Source organism: Anolis sagrei, chromosome 1 (genome assembly GCF_037176765.1).
Source record: "Anolis sagrei isolate rAnoSag1 chromosome 1, rAnoSag1.mat, whole genome shotgun sequence".
Classification (NCBI taxonomy): domain Eukaryota; kingdom Metazoa; phylum Chordata; class Lepidosauria; order Squamata; family Dactyloidae; genus Anolis; species Anolis sagrei.
In genome coordinates, this window is record NC_090021.1 from 7,198,246 (window position 1) to 7,214,938 (window position 16,693).

Consider the following 16,693-nt stretch of genomic DNA (forward strand, 5'->3'; position numbering starts at 1 on the left):
CTCCACCAGTGTTCACATTTGGACATATTGAGTATTCCTGCCAAGTTTGGTCCAGATCCATCAATAGTTTAGGAGTTGACCTTGAGTTTTGGAGTTGTAGTTCACCTACAATCAAAGAGAAACACTGGGATAACGGGACCCTTAGTCTCCAGACTTTCTGTCATTTGGGTCCATCATTACTTGAGTCCATAGTGCTCTCTGGATGTAGGTGAACTACAGCTCCAAAATTCAAGGTCAGTGCCCACCAAACCCTTCCAGTATTTCCTGTTGGTCATGGTAGTTCTGTGTGCCAAGTTTGGTTCAATTCCATCATTGGTGGAGTTCAGAATGTTCTTTGATTGTAGGGGAATTATAAATCCCAGCAGCTACAACTCCCAAATGTCAAGATCTATTTCCCCCAAACTCCACCAGTGTTCACATTTGGACATACTGGTCCAAGTTTGGTCCAGATCCATCATTACTTGAGTCCATAGTGCTCTCTGGATGTAGGTGAACTACAACTCCAAAACTCAAGATCTGTGCCCACCAAATGCTTCCAGTATTTCCTGTTCATCATGGGAATTCTGTGTGTCAAGTTTGGTTCAATTCCATCATTAGTGGAGTTCAGAATGTTCTTTGATTGCAGGGGAATTACAAATCCCAGCAACTACACCTCCCAAATGATAAAATCAATGCCCCCTCCAGCCCTACCAGTATTCAAATTTGAGTGTATCGGGTATTTAGTCCAGTGAATGAAAATATATCTTGCATATCAGATATTTACATTATGATTCATAACAAAGTTACAGTTATGAAGTAGCAACAACAATAATGTTATGGTTGGGGGTCACCACAACATGAGGAACTGTATTAAGGGATCATGGCATTAGGAAGAGAGAAAACCAGGGCTAAAATAAAGTAAATATTCATTTAATAATAAATAATTGGGAGCTGGGGATGTTTATCCTAGAGAAAAGAAATATTTAGGATGCCCTTCCCCAATGGCAAATCCTAGGGCTTTGTGGCAATTAAAGTGCAGTCATACCACTATATTTTAGTAGTGTGAGAGGGCCCAAAAGTGATATCCATTCTAGTCAGTTTTGCAACGTTCACTGTTTCTTTTATAGAGAGCCCAGATCACAGTGTTGCTTTGACTGCATGTTCTTCCATTTCAAGTGTTCAAGAAAGGTTTGTACAGAGATAGAATCCTTTCGTTGGAATCTGAGATGTACAATTCTGGGTCAGAAGAAAGGAGAGCTTTGGTGTTTCTTCAGAGATCCAGGCATTAGGTGCATGCTAACCAATGTGGCCCCTTCTGCTATAATGAATGCAAGGGCTGCTCATTTGTAGATCTCAGTGGCTAATCAAAGCCGCCAGCTTGTCCACTGCCTCTGCAGCTCAGTCAGTGTCAGAGAGGCCAGATCAGAGTGCGCAGGCCTCTGGTGTTTGCAATCCACAGTGCTTAATAGGAGCATGGCTCATTTATGTTGCTGTATTGCCTGGCTATGCTAATGTTTGACCCACTTCCATTCTTCTTATAGAGCAGTGGTTCTCAACCTTCCTAATACCATGACCCCTTAATACAGTTCCTCGTGTTGTGGTGACCCCCAACCATAAAATTATTTTCGTTGCTACACCATAACTGTAATTTTACTACTGTTATGAATTGTAATGTCAATATCTGATATGCAGGATATATGGACGAAATTTGACACAAATACCCAATACACCCAAATTTGAATACTGGTGGGGTTGGGGAGAGGGATTGATTTTGTCACTTGGGAGTTGTAGTTGCTGGGATTTATAGTTCACCTACAATCAAAGAGATGGAATTGAACCAAACTTGGCACACAGAATTCCTTTGACCAACATTTGTTTTTTATTTGTTGTGTCAGGGCAACCAGTCAATTATATTACATTTCTAACAGAACAAAGCAAACAAACGGACAAAATACAAAATTTGTGAGTTTGGTAGTTGATTAATGTCCTTTGGCCAGTATCTGGCCACTTGGAGTGCTTCAGGTGTTGCTGCAAGAAGGTCCTCCATTGTGCATGTGGCAGGGGTCAGGTTGCATTGCAGCAGGTGGTCAGTGGTTTGCTCTTCTCCACACTCGCATGTCGAGGATTCCACTTTGTGGCCCCATTTTTGAAGGTTGGCTCTGCATCTCGTAGTGCCAGAGCGCAGTCTGTTCAGCGCCTTCCAAGTCGCCCAGTCCTCTGTGTGCCCAGGGGGGAGTCTCTCATTTGGTACCAGCCATTGGTTGAGGTACTGGGTTTGAGCCTGCCACTTTTAGACCCTCGCTTGCTGAGGTGTTCCAGCAAGTGTCTCTGTAGATCTTAGAAAACTATTTCTAGATTTAAGTAATTGACGTGCTGGCTGATACCCAAACAGGGGATTAGCTGGAGATGTCTCTGCCTTGGTCCTTTCACTATTGGCTGCTACTTTCCGGCGGATGTCAGGTGGTGCACCTGACCAACTTTAACCAACAGAAAATACTGGAAGGGTTTGGTGCGCATTGACCTTGAGTTTGGGAATTCACCTACATCCAGAGAGCACTGTGGACTCAAACAATGATAGATCTGGACCAAACTTGGCACAAATAGTCAATAGAATCATAGAGCTGGAAGAGACCTCGTGGGCCATCCAGTCCAACCCCATTCTGCCAAGAAGCAGGAACATCACATTCAAAGCACCCCCAGCAGATCGCCATCCAGCCTTTGTTTAAAAGCCTCCAAAGAAGGAGCCCAAATGTGAACACTGGTGGAGTTTGTGGGAAATGACCTTGACATTTGGAAGTTGTAGTTGTTGGAATTTATGGTTCACCTACAATCACAGCAGAGGAGGGCTTTTGGTGGAAGGATTCGCTGCCTATTTCCAAAAAGGAAGAGAAGGACAGGTGGAGAGATCATCAGCCAAAGGGGTTCATAAGACCATCAGAAATTATGGTCTTTGGCGACCCCTCTGAAACCCCCTTGCAACTCCCCCAGGGTTCCTGACTTCCAGGTTGAGAAACGTTGCTGTAGAGTTACATCCTTGCCACTGTTTGTGTTTGATTTTATATTATGTTATTCTGCTTTATTTACTCTTATTTTGCTATTGTATGTAATTTATTGTGATGCAATTTTTGTTGTTTGTACTTTGTATTTCATTTTGCTGTATTGTATTTTTGAGCTTGGCCTCATGTTAGCTGGCAGGAGTCCTCCTTGGGGATATGGTGGCGGGGTATAAATAAAGATGATGATGATGATGATTATCATTATTATTATTATTATTATTTGGTTCCTTTGAGGGAGATCATATATGCCAGGCTTTATAGTTCAGCAGATTTTCAAGCCATGGCTGAATCCATTGATATGGAGGGCCAACTGTACCCGTTTTCCACCTTTGAAGCTATTGTGAGTTTCAGTTCAGGCAGAAAAGTGGGATACAACTCAGAAAAAAGACATCTCTACTGCTACCAGTTTGCCGTCCTATTTGCCAGCTGATCCACACTGGCCACCTGCTGAAAGACTTCTGAAAAGAAGTTCCTGATGAATCAAGCAAATGTTCGCTGACAGAGAATTATGCTTGTTAATGCTGAAGTTACAAATTGCTGTTGGAAAGTTTTTAAAAAATCTTGCTTTCAGCTCACGCAACGGCATTTTTAATGGTCATTTCTGCTCATTTGTTCCTGCCTGGCGGATACTTTTAACATCATCTCTCAGAATGGTGATTGTTTTGTGTACATTCAGTCAGATAAAGAAGCCAACACGGCAGCAATTGCCTTCTGGGAAAAGGATAAGAGAGCCTATGGGGCAAGATGATTTTAGCGAGAAGCCTCTTGAGTTGACATACCACTTGCTCACAGCTGATCCTGAGCCGTGCAGGATGGAAGAAATGGATGTGAAGGGTTTTATATGGGTATTTGATAAGCCTTCTTTGGCCGTATGACCTTGTTCATATTGTTTAAAAGGATCTAAATTTTATACATGAGGGATCACAAAGGAGGAGTACAGTCACTTTTGTATTGTCAAAGGCTTTCATGGCCGGAATCACTGGGTTGTTGTAGGTTTTTTCGGGCTATATGGCCATGTTCTAGAGGCATTCTCTCCTGATGTTTCGCCTGCATCTATGGCAAGCATCCTCAGAGGTAGTGAGGATGCTTGCCATAAATGCAGGTGAAATGTCAGGAGAAAATGCCTCTAGAACATGGCCATATAGCCCGGAAAAACCTACAACAACCCACAGTCACTTTTATTTGCATAGATGTAAACTGTACCATCCTGCAGATGAAGTGAGTATTTGAAGCTCTGTTCCTTCAGAAAGAGATGAAGATCAGAACCTTTTGGGTGATGACACTACAGATATGAAATATCTTCTTGAGGGAGACCACTGGGTTCACTCACTCATTGGTGAGCAGTGGAATTCTGGATTGTTTTAAAAGTGCCTTGGTATAGAGCTCCCGCTGAATATAGGTTGATTTTATTTTGTAGTGGTTCATGATGCTAGACCAATGGTTCCCAACATTTCTTTTTGACCAGGGACCACTCTCCAACATCAGTACCAAAAGGATTACCAATCAGGTTTTGGTCAACTTTAGATTCGGTTTGTTTATTTGGGGTGCTGATTCAGAAAATTGTTTGGATAGACGACATCAGCTCTAGTTTCTGATACAGAACATATACCATCCAGTAGTCGCCATCAGCTCGCCCACAGAAAACCATATTTAATAATCTAGAGCTGATGTGGTAATAGTCAACTTTCGTGGATAGTCAGCCTCTCCCCTCCCGACATCCCCATTGCCTCAGTACTATAAGAGGGTTTCGCGAGACCAGTCGCTCTCATTGCCACGTAGTTTCGAGGCAACAGTGCAGTAATTGTGATTCCATGGAACATATTTGTTATTGCGGACCACTGGTGATCCACAGACCACAGGTTGGGAACCACTGTGCTAGACTATGTTTCTGAATTTTGTTTGTCTGTGGCTCTCTCACTCACTCTGTCTTTATCATTCTTTGTGAGCAGCGACATGTAAGGTGCACTTTTTCAGTATCTAAAGGGGTTCCACAGATTTGTTCTCTGTCATCCCAGAGGATAGGACCAAGTCTGATAGTTTCACATTACAGATAATTAGATCCTGGTTGAACATTAGGAGGACCTTGGAGACCAGTGATGCACAACTGTGGTCCAGGTGTTTGGGACTCCCAACTCCCTGAAACTCTTTATTCTCAGCTTGTCCAGTGGTCAGGAATTCTGGCATTCAGGAATCCTGACAGACAGCCATCCAGCCTCAAATACCTGAAAGGCCACAGGTTGTGCACCACAGTTCTAGACAGTGACAGTAGTTCAGTAATGGAACCAACTGATTAGACTCATGGTGGGGGATCTTTCTTTGGACATCTTCAGAAATCGGTGGGACTCAATGGCCCTGGGGTCTCTTCTATCTCTATAGTTCTATATTTCTGTGTTCAACATCATAAATAGATTTGTACGGCTGCTTTTCCAGATGAGTGTTTTATCCTGTGTTTTATCCTCTTGGTCCACCTAGCTTAGCATTGTCAACAGCTTTTCTTTACTGAATTAGAAACCATTTTAGTGGCAATCACTGCAACTCAATCAACAAATTGTGTAAATTATAAAAGTTATAATAGTACCTACACATGAACAACAATGGCACTCCACTTTTCTAGTGAGTTAACCTCTCTGGATGTTTTTAAATGGAGGCTGGATGGCCATCTGTTGGGAAGGCTTTGATTACATTCCTGCTTTACTAATGGGGGTTGAACTAGCTGCCCTTTGGAGATCAATTCCAACTTTAGTGAAGTATATACTGGCTGGGAGGGAGTCTAGTGGAGGCTTTTGAACTGAGGCTGGGTGGCCGTCTGTCAGGAGAGCTCTGATTGTGTCTTCTTGCCAGGCAGCCTCTGTTGGGCAGGGGGCATTTTTCTTGTGACACACTAGTGTGTCCCGACACACAGTTTGGAAAGCTCTGATACTGGATATTCTCAGGGAGAGTAAATTAACACCCCAATTGTTCACGGGGCCCGTTGCTGCAGTGTTAATGGCTTCCATGCCTTCCTGCCCTGTGGCTGAGCAAGGGCCATGCCTTTCACCACCAACTTGGCAGCTGAGAATATGCCTACTTATCACTCCCATAGCACCTTCCTCCAAGTGGCTCTTAAGTGCTTGGTAAATACCAGCCAATTAAGCCTTCTACTGGAGAGGAGAGCTTTTTTCTGAAGGAGGAGGAGGAGGAAGCAGCAGCTTGAAGGTGCTTCCCAGGGCTGCCTTTGGAAGCCATCTGGCAAAAGGTGGTGGCTGTTAACATAACAGGCATTGCAGGGCAAACCATGTGTGGTGTAATCCTACTTTGCCATGGTTTCTAGCGGAAATGTTGCCTCTTGTGTAGAAGCCCAGGTACAGCTTTCATCTTCCTCCCAGCTCAGTTGGTTGTTCAATACGCTTAAAGATTTCTTTTCTTGTCTCCTCCAGAATTTCTCTAAAGGAAGGATCAATCCTGGCCTTGTAACTCGATATGCTTTATGTACAGCTTTCTCATTGCCAGTGGCTTCAATAGGGAAGGTGATGATTCCTCATTCTCTGAAGAAGGCAGCTGGCGGCCTGTTTTAGTGCTTGCGGTAGAAAATTCAAATGGCCTCCCCTTTCTGCAAGGCTGGCTGAAGATAGGAATAAGCTGAATTCAGATTCTTGCTGCTGAATTCCAAATCCTGCAAAATCGACCCATTTTTGTGTGATGCTCCTTCAAGAGTTTTTGCTGCTGCTCTGCCTTGCCCTTATTCCATCTCGTCTGGTGACAGGAACACATACAATGCCATGAAACATGCCTGCTTCAGACACATCATGTATATCAGTGGTTCTCAACCTGGGGTCCCCAGATGTTTTGGGCCTTCAACTCCCAGAAATTATAACAACTGGTAAACTGTATTGTCGAAGGCTTTCATGGCCGGAATCACTCAGTTCTTGTGGGTTTTTTCGGGCTATATGGCCATGTTCTAGAGGCATTTCTCCTGACGTTTCGCCTGCATCTATGGCAAGCTTCCTCAGAGGTGAGGTCTGCTGGAGCTGGGAAAAAAGGGGTTTATATATCTGTGGAATGACCAGGGTGAGACAAAAGGCTTTTGTAAGTTGGGCTGGGTGTGAATCTTTCAACTGACCACCTTGATTAGCATACAATGGGCTGACTGTGCCTGGAGCAAACTCTTCTTGAAGGGTGATTAGATGTCCCTGCCTGTTTTTCTCCCTGCTGTTTTTGCTGTTGCAATTTTAGAATTTTTTAATACTGGTAGCCAGATTTTGTTCATTTTCATGGTTTCTTCCTTTCTGTTGAAATTGTCCACATGTTTGTGGATTTCAATGGCTTCTCTGTGTAGTCTGACATGGTGGTTGTGAGAGTGGTCCAGCATTTTTGTGTTCTCAAATAAAATGCTGTGTCCAGGTTGGTTCATCAGGTTCTCTGCTATGGCTGACTTCTCTGGTTGAAGTAGTCTGCAGTGCCTTTCATGTTCCTTGATGCGTGTCTGGGCGCTACGTTTGGTGGTCCCTATGTAGACTTGTCCACAGCTGCATGGTAGACGGTAGACTCCTGCAGAGGTGAGAGGATCCCTCTTGTCCTTTGCTGAACGTAGCATTTGTTGGATTTTCTTGGTGGGTTTGTAGATTGTTTGTATGTTGTGTTTCCTCATCAGCTTCCCTATGCGGTCAGTGGTTCCCTTGATGTATGGCAGGAACACTTTTCCTCTGGGTGGATCTTCATCTTGACTCTCATGGCTTGTTCTTGGTCTTGCAGCTCTTCTGATGTCTGAGGTGGAGTCTCCATTGGCCTGGAGAGCCCAGTTGAGGTGGTTCAGTTCATCTTGGAGGAGGTGGGCTTCACGGATTCTTTTTGCACGGTCTGCCAAGGCTTTAATGGTGCTTCTTTTTTGACTTGGGTGATGGTTGGAGTTTTATGTAGATATCTATCTGTGTGTGTGGGTTTTCTGTAAACGGTGTGACCCAATTGTTGATCTGGTTTGCGGATGACTAGGACCCCCACCTCCTCCAAGATGAACTGAACTGAAATGGTGGAGGGCCATTGCTGCTCCCTACAAACCATCTCAGACCACATTTTAGTTCCTCACATGGCTGAAAGCAATGTCATCCATTTTTGCTCCACCTGTGACTGATTATTTTTTCATTTTTCTATGGTTTGGAGTCCTCAGGGGCATGGGGTTTGGAGTCCTCAGGGGCACCATGCCTTTGTGATTGATTGATTGATTGATTGATTGATTGATGGATTGATTGATTGATTGATTGATTGATTGTATCAGGAGCGAACCAAACAGTTGTAATGTATTAAAACACAAACACACACACAAAGTTTGAAAACTTGGCATTCTATTAAATGTCCTTCGACCAGTAGCTGGCCACTTGGTGTTGCTAGTGTTGCTATAAGAAGGTCCTCCATTCTGCACATGGCGGACTGCATTGTAATAGGTGGTCTGTGGTTTGTTCTTCTCCGCACTCGCATGTCGTGGACTCCTCTTTGTAGCCCCATTTCTTAAGGTTGCTCTGCATCTCATGGTGCCAGAGCAGAGTCTGTTCAGCGCCTTCCAAGTTGCCCAGTCTTCTGTGTGCCCAGGAGTGAGCCTCTCATTTGGTATCAGCTATGGATTAAGGTTCCGGGTTTTAACCTGCCACTTTTGGACTCTCGCTTGGTGAGGTGTTCCAGGAAGTATCTTTGTGGATCTTTAAAAACTATATCTTGATTTAAGTCATTGGCGTGCTGGCTGATATCCGAACGGGATGGGCCGGAGATGTCACTGCCTTGGTCCTTTCACTATTGGTTGCTACTCCCCGGTGGATGTCGGGTGGTGCAATACTGGATAAACAGAGTAATAGTTTAGCCGGTATTGCATGGGGTTGCCTCTGAAAACTACTCTGTGTGGGGTTGCCTCTGAAAACTGCTTGGAAGCTTCAGCTAGTCCAACACTCAGCAGCCAGGTAGCTCACAGGAGCTGAGTACAGGGAGCGGACAACTCTCTTGCTACGCCAGCTCCACTGGCTGCCTATTAACTTCTGGGCTCTATTCAAAGTGTTGGTGTTAACCTATAAAGCCCTAAATGGTTCTGGTCCAGTTGACCTGTCCAAATGTATCTGCCTCTACGAACCACCAAGGACCTTAAGATCATCCGGGGAGGCCCTGTTCTCTGTCCCACTGCCATCGCAATCACGTTTGATGGGGATGAGAGACAGGGCCTTCTCTGCGGTAGCCCCTCAGCTGTGGAACTCCCACCCTAATTAGGTTAGATCCACCCCTTCGCTTCTGACCTTCCAGAACAAAATTAAATCCTGGTTATGGGATCAAGCGTTCACAGAATAATTGTTTTTCCGGGAAGACAAGATTTTATTGGACTGTACTTGGACTGTTTTGGACGACGATTTTAATATGATGATTTTAATCTGGTGAATTAGTTCTAATGTATATATTTGTAACTATTTTAATGTATATGGATGTATTTATTATGTGTTTTGTATCATGCTTGGAATTGAATTGTTGCCTGTTTGGAAGGCATTCTTAGTCCCTCCTCAGAGGTCGAGAAGGACGGTGTATAAATGCGCGAAATAATAAAAAAAAATCAATGAAATAAGAGCTTCCTGATGGTCAGAACTGTTCAACAGTGAAATACGCTGCAGCATGGGATGTTGGCCTGCATCAATAGGAGGATAATGCCTAGATCCAGGAAAGTCATGCTACCCATGCTCTATTCTGCCTTAGTTAGACCACATTACCTGGAATATTGTGTCCAATTCTGGGCACCACAATTGAAGAGAGAAATTGACAAGCTGGAATGTGTCCAGAGGAGAGCGACAAAAATGAAATTTTCCTGCTTCTTGGCAGAATAGGGTTGGACTGGATGGCCCACCAGGTCTCTTCCAACTCTATGATTCTATGCATGGGAATCCAGTGGAGTCTTCTTCTATGGAGTTTTTAAAACAGAGACTGGATGGCCATCTGTCAGGAGTGCTTTGACTGTGTCTTACTGCCTGGCAGAAGGGCAATGAACTGGATATCCCTTGAGATCTCTTCTAACTGCATGATTCTGTGATTCTGTAAGTCCAAAGCCTCGGGAGGAGCGAAGTGTGGGGCCTTGCGCTGCGCAGGCTCCCTGCCTATTGTCCTGCCGACTGCTCTTCCAGGTACTTAGGCTGCGCAGCGGTGCCAATAGCTCCATCTGTCAGCATCTCCATAATGCTCTTCCCGAGGGGGAAAAGAAGAGCAAGACTGCTTAGAGGATTATGGGAAGTTGTTTTTGATTCTAATCGGCAGGAGCCTGCTGTTCACAGGCCATAACAGGCTGGTGGCTTGGGAAATGCCGGTCAAGGATCAGCGCCCAGTTATGTGCGGCAGAGATGCCGGAACGGCTTGCCTGGAACAGGTGAGAGGAAGACCGAAGCCGGCCGGGGCTTGGCATGGGAGCAGGTGGCTCTTGCCCATCCAGCGACAGATGGCTCCTTGGATCCCTGCCCTGTCTCCTCCGCTCTGCCCCCAGGCAGCATTGCATTGCGCTTGTTTTCTTTGGCTGGGAATGGATGTGGCTGACTTGATGCGGGACTGTTGATGCTTCCCTCGTAATGGGAGGTCAAAGACAGAAAATTCCACTCGCAAAGTCAGGTCAGGGCCCTGCCTTTTCTGGCACGCTCCGGCGCTTTCCTTCGTGATTCATAGCGGCTCTTGCCGAGCCAACAGGTGGTTGCAGCGTTTGGTAATCGGCAGAAGTCGAAAGGAAAAGAAATCAGGGAGAAGCTCCAAGTACGGAGGTTAGCAAGTAATAGCGTATTAAGGAAAGGAGCTCTGTAGCTGCGCTTCGTCTTGGCTGGCGGAGCGAGTTCTTAATCATTTCTAATTGAGATTCTGCCTGCATTAGCACAGATGGGAAGCATTTGGATGGCGGGGACCAGAACAAGAAGCAATAACCGCCGCGGAGAGAACTTTCCTAGCATCTAATTTTTAAATTTCTTGTTTTGTGTTGTTTTAGGAGCATCTACCTAATTTGGCATTTCACTGCCTATAGGACCAGAAAATGAGCTTTCATTACTGGGAATGCTTGAGTCTCAAACAAGCGGTTTTGAGAGGGTTGAGCATTGAAAGAAGTATTGTCGAAGGCTTTCATGGCCGGAATCACTGGGTTGTTGTAGGTTTTTTCGGGCTATATGGCCATGGTCCAGAGGCATTCTCTCCTGACGTTTCACCTGCATCTGTGGCAAGCATCCTCAGAGGTAGTGAGGCCACTATCTCTGAGGATGCTTGCCATAGATGCAGGCGAAATGTCAGGAGAGAATGCCTCTAGACCATGGCCATATAGCCCGAAAAAACCTACAACAACCCATTGAAAGAAGTGTCTCATGGTCTTGTACTCTACCCACCTCACCATACATTTTCACAAGGTCTCGCATGATGGCCCACAGGTATATGGTGAAGTGGTTCTTGATCCTGTCCTCTAGCCCCAGATGGCATATATGTAGCATGAGAAGACCTACCGTATATATTTATTATTTATTTATTTATTTGCAGTATTTGGGAAGTCTGACTTGGCCACAGTAGTCCACACTCTAGTTACATCCTGTATAGACTACTGCAATGTGCTCTACATGGGGTTCCCTAGTTATATCCTGTATAGACTACTGCAATGTGCTCTACATGGGGTTGCCTTTGAAGACTGTCCGGAAGCTTCAAATGGTCCAACGAATGGCAGCCAGATTGCTAACAGGAGCGGCACTCAGGGAGTGTACAACTCCTCTGTTGCACCAGCTCCATTGGCTGTTAGTTTGCTACCAGGCACAATTCAAAGTGCCTGGTAGCATATCCTCAGATATCCTCAGAAGTTGTGAGGTCCATAGATGCAGGTGAAATGTCAGGAGAGGATGCTTCTAGAACATGGCCATATAGCCCGAAAAACCTATAACAAGCCAGTGATTCCAGCCTTGAAAGCCTTCAACAATACAGTGGATATATTGCCATTGGGAGCTGTGGGGAGAAGGGGATCTAGAAAGGAGTGCCGAGAAAGTAACCCCCGAGATGTATCAGAGAAGACATACCCATCATCTGTGACATAAATTAATTTAAAAATTAAAAATGTATTTAAATTACATCCCATTGTTTCCCTGATACGCACCCCAAGGCTCCTTATGCAAATTAAAATGAAACCCACAGATTCAGTATCCACAGTTTCATCCACACTCCAAAAAACATCCCTCCTCTACCTGAGAAGTGTTTATGGGCCTCTCTTCAGTCTTCAAGTGTGATTCTGTGGTATGCTTTCAGCCCAAAGTGTGGTCAAAATACAGGGTTTGCTATTATCCATGTTTTCAGGTATCCACAAGGCCCTTGGAATGTATTTCCTGTAGTCATAGTATGCAGTTAAAATTCAAAGATTTTAACTTTGAATTTTGAACTTTGAACTTTAAAATTCAAAGAAAACAATTACGCTATCATATGAAATCACTGCTAAAAAAAATTAAAAATGCAAAGGCTTTTAGAAATGTAATAAGAGTACAGTACACACACGGCCACTTAAAAGGGCTTCCTGCCCAACCAACTCATCTCCAAACCTCTGTTTTAGGTAGCTCTCATTCTCTCTCTCTCTCTCTTTCCATTGCCTTTTCCTATAAAGAAGAGGAAGCAATGTGAAGATGTTTCCATTTTGGCCACGGTGGCCCAGACTCTGGTTACATCCCGTATAGATTACTGCAATGCACTCTATGTGAGGTTGCCTCTGAAGACTGTTTGGAAGCTTAAGCTAGTCCAATGCTTGGCAGCCAGACTGCTCACAGGAGCGGGGTACAGGGAGCATTCAATTCCCCTGTTACACCAGCTCCACTGGCTGCCTATTACCTTCCGGGCACAATTCAAAGTGCTGGCCTTGACCTATAAAACCCTAAATGGCTCTGGCCCAGCTTAGGTAAAGGTAAAGGTAGTCCCCTGACATTAAGTCCAGTCATGTCTGACTCTGGGGTGTGGTGCCATCTCCATTTCTAAGCTGAAGAGCCAGCGTTGTCTGTAGACACCTCCATGGTCATGTGGCCAGCATGACTGCATGGAGTGCCATTACCTTCCCGCCGGAGCGGTACCTATTGATCTACTCACATTTGCATGTTTTCGAACTGCTAGGTTGGCAGAAGCTAGGGCTGACAGCGGAAGCTCACGCCGCTCCCCGGAATCGAACCTGCGACCTTTCGATCAACAAGCTCAGCAGCTCAGTGCTTTAACCCACTGCGCCACCTTACCTGTCTGAATTTATCTCCCTCTACGAACCCCCAAGGACCTTAAGATCTTCTGGAGAGACCCTGCGCTCGGTCCCGCTGCCATCACAATCACGGTTGGTGGGAACGAGAGACAGGGCCTTCTCGGTGGTGGCCCCTTGGCTGTGGAATGCCCTCCCTAACGAGATTAGATCTGCCCCCTCCCTCATGACTTTCCGGAAAAAGCTCAAACTCTGGTTATGGGATCAAGCGTTCGCAGAATAGATGGTTTTAACTGACTGTTTTCGTTGATGGCAATGGATTGAAGATGGTTTTAGTGGACTGTTGAACTGATGGCTATGGATTGATTTGGAGGATGACATGAAATGGCAAATTGTTTTATGTATTTACAACTGTTTTTGATGTAGATTAAATGTATTTTATGTTGTGTATTGTTTGGCACCGAATGGTGCCTGCTGGTAGCTGTCCTGAGTCCCTCTTCGGAGGCGAGAAGGGTGGGACAGAAATGCTCTTAATCTATATAAATAAAAATGTAATGTTCGTTTGTGGGATTAACAGAACTCAAAAACCACTGGACAAATTGACACCAAATTTGGACACCATACACCTATCAGGTCAAAAAGTGACCATCACTCATAAAAACACTGAAAAACACAGAAGAAGATACTTTAAAAGCCAAAAAAAATGAAAAATGCATTACAGTGCATGCACAAAACCACATATATATGCAAACACACACATATACACACACAAAACACATATACACAAACTGGGCCATAGCAATGCATGGCAGGGGATGGCTAGTAAATAATAAATAATTAAATAGAAACTGGATTTCTCGTACTTGAGCACAGGTAGCATGGTGCAAGGGCAGTCCTTGGTGAAAAATTGGGATCCTTGGAGCAAAAACCTGCAAACGCCCCTCCACACCTCTTTTTATGGAGTAAGCATCTCTTCAGGAATTGGAAGATTCATTTGGAGCTCTTGGGGTCAGATCGTTTTTCCAGCTGAACCATCAAAGTTATTTTTAGGATGGTTTAAATTGTTTTTGGCCTGTCAGCTTGGCAAGGGCTGTTGAAAATAAACTGGATTTACAATTAAACAAAAAACTAACCTGAGCATATTACATCAAGGATCTGATTGGAGCCAAAGATTTCAGCTGGGCTTGCAGTTCTGTCGGTAGTCCTCCCTTTGTTCGGCTGGAGACATTGCCAAGGTCACCGTCGCCTTGCCTTTTCCCTGGTTGGGATTTGAGGGGATATATTTTGCACCCCTGATCTGGAAAAATGGTTTCCTTCAAACAAGGACACCATTTTTGTTAATAATTAGAGACTTCAAGGCTTTGGAGTTTTTTTCCTGACCTGTGTGAACCCAGAACCAAAGTTTCTGCATTGGTGCAGTCATTTTGGTGTCAATTTCATTTTATTTTACTTGATACTGATCCAGGATTGAATATAACTAAGTTGTGGTTTTGCAAACTCAAAAGAAGAATGGTAAACGGATGTGAAATAAACTAAAATCTAGTGTGCATTGCGGGCTTATGCAGTCGTAACCTAGAGCAGATGAGTTTTATAGTCTTGTTTAGAAAGATTCTTTCCCCTCTGCTTTGCATTTACATCAGTACTGTCTTTTTACGCCAAATAGGAGTCATAAAATTAGATCTGTGCTCATTGACTGGGTGGTTGGTTCCTGACCAAGGCTTGATGTTCTTCTTCCTCGTAAATCATGGCAACGGACCAATGTTTTCCATTGCTGCAAGGGTGTGTGTGTGTCTGTCTGTGGTATCGTCATTGCTGATTGTTGATTGCTAATACTATTTTAAAAGATTTCTGCTGACTTTGAAGATCTTGGTAGCCATGATTCAAATGTTAACAAGAAACATAGTTCAAGAACACAGTTCAAATGCATTAAGTTACCTAGAGGAGATGTTCATCACAGGGTTCCTTCTGTTCCTCATTGCTCTCTAGACAAGTGTTGACGTTCTAGAGTCTGGGGACAGAAGGGATGCTAATTGCTTGTTTCCAAAATTTGAGCAGCCTCATTGGCATGTTATGGATCTTTTTGCTGATTACAGAAGTCACATAGTGGAATAGGAAAAGATTCATAGGTGTCAAGTCTCAAGTTGATGTGCTTTTCTAGGGAGGTTAGTAACCCCTGGGTGGTGTGTGCCACTAGACCCCTGAGCAGGGGGCAACCACGTCGCCCATGAGGCCAACTCTGTTTCTTTCTTAACTCCTGTCTCAGAATTGCTTCATGGGTACAAAACAAACATTTTTTGAAATGCCTGTAGAGTATAAAAGGCTATGGAAATGCATATTCTAAAGCACAAATAGGAAAACGTTTGTGTTTTATGGGCCACATTGCCAACTGAGATGGCAAGCTCCAGATCTGGAGCAAGGTAAAGCATAGTTCTTTCAGCATTAATTTTCCTCCTGCCTTGACCCTTGACTCCATCTTTAAGGAGAAATGGGAATGCAAATTGGGTGAATGAGAATAGTTGACATTGTTTAAATTAGAGTTCCTCAAACTTAAGGCCCGAGGGCCGGATATGGCCCTCCAAGGTCATTTATCTGACCCTCGCTCAGGGTCGACCTAAGTCTGAAATGACTTGAAAGCACACAACAACAATAACAACAATCCTATCTCATTAGCCAAAAGCCAGGCCCACACTTCCCATTGAAATACTAATACGTTTATATTTGTTAAAATTATTCTTCATTTTAATTATTGTATTGTTTTTAAGTGGGTTTTTTTTTTTTTTGCATTACAAATAAGATTATGTGCAGTGTGCATACGAATTCATTCATGGGTTGATGTAGGTTTTTTCGGGCTATATGGCCATGTTCTAGAGGCATTCTCTCCTGACGTTTCGCCTGCATCTATGGCAAGCATCCTCAGAGGTAGTGAGGATGTTTGTTGGAACATCCTCAGAGGTAGTGAGGTTTGTTGGAACTAGGAAAATGGGTTTATATATCTGTGGAATGACCAGGGTGGGACAAAGAACCCTTGTCTGCTGGAGCTAGGTGTGAATGTTTCAACTGACCACCTTGATTAGCATTTGTTGGCCTGCCAGACAAGGGTTCTTTATCCCACCCTGGTCATTCCACAGATATATAAACCCATTTTCCTAGTTCCAACAGACCTCACTACCTCTGAGGATGCTTGCCATAGATGCAGGCGAAACGTCAGGAGAGAATGCCTCTAGAACATGGCCATATAGCCGAAAAAACCTACATCAACCCAGTGATTCCGGCCATGAAAGCCTTTGACAATAAATTCATTCATGGTTTTTTTTCCAAATTATAATCTGGCCCTCCAACAGTTTGAAGGATTGTGATCTGGCCCTCTGTTTAAAAAGTTTGAGGACGCCTGGTTTAAACCATCCTCCCCATAGACTTCCCTATAGCTCTTGGGTCATTTGTTGGCCACTCATCATACTATATCAGTACAACAATTTATTTATTATTTATTTAC

General features: G+C 44.2%; 1 protein-coding gene across 8 annotated transcripts in view; it reads left to right on the forward strand.

Annotated features, from left to right (window-relative positions):
• Positions 1-16,693, forward strand: part of LOC132761633 (nuclear receptor coactivator 1) — a 450,982-nt gene that overhangs the window by 304,419 nt on the left and 129,870 nt on the right. Inside the window, exon 1 of one of the 8 annotated variants that reach the window (XM_067462620.1) lies at positions 10,291-10,395. The exons of the other annotated variants lie outside the window; for them this stretch is intronic. The gene's annotated coding sequence lies outside the window, so the exon portion shown is untranslated. Of the gene's footprint in view, positions 1-10,290; positions 10,396-16,693 lie in introns of those variants that run through there. 8 annotated transcript variants of the gene reach the window in all.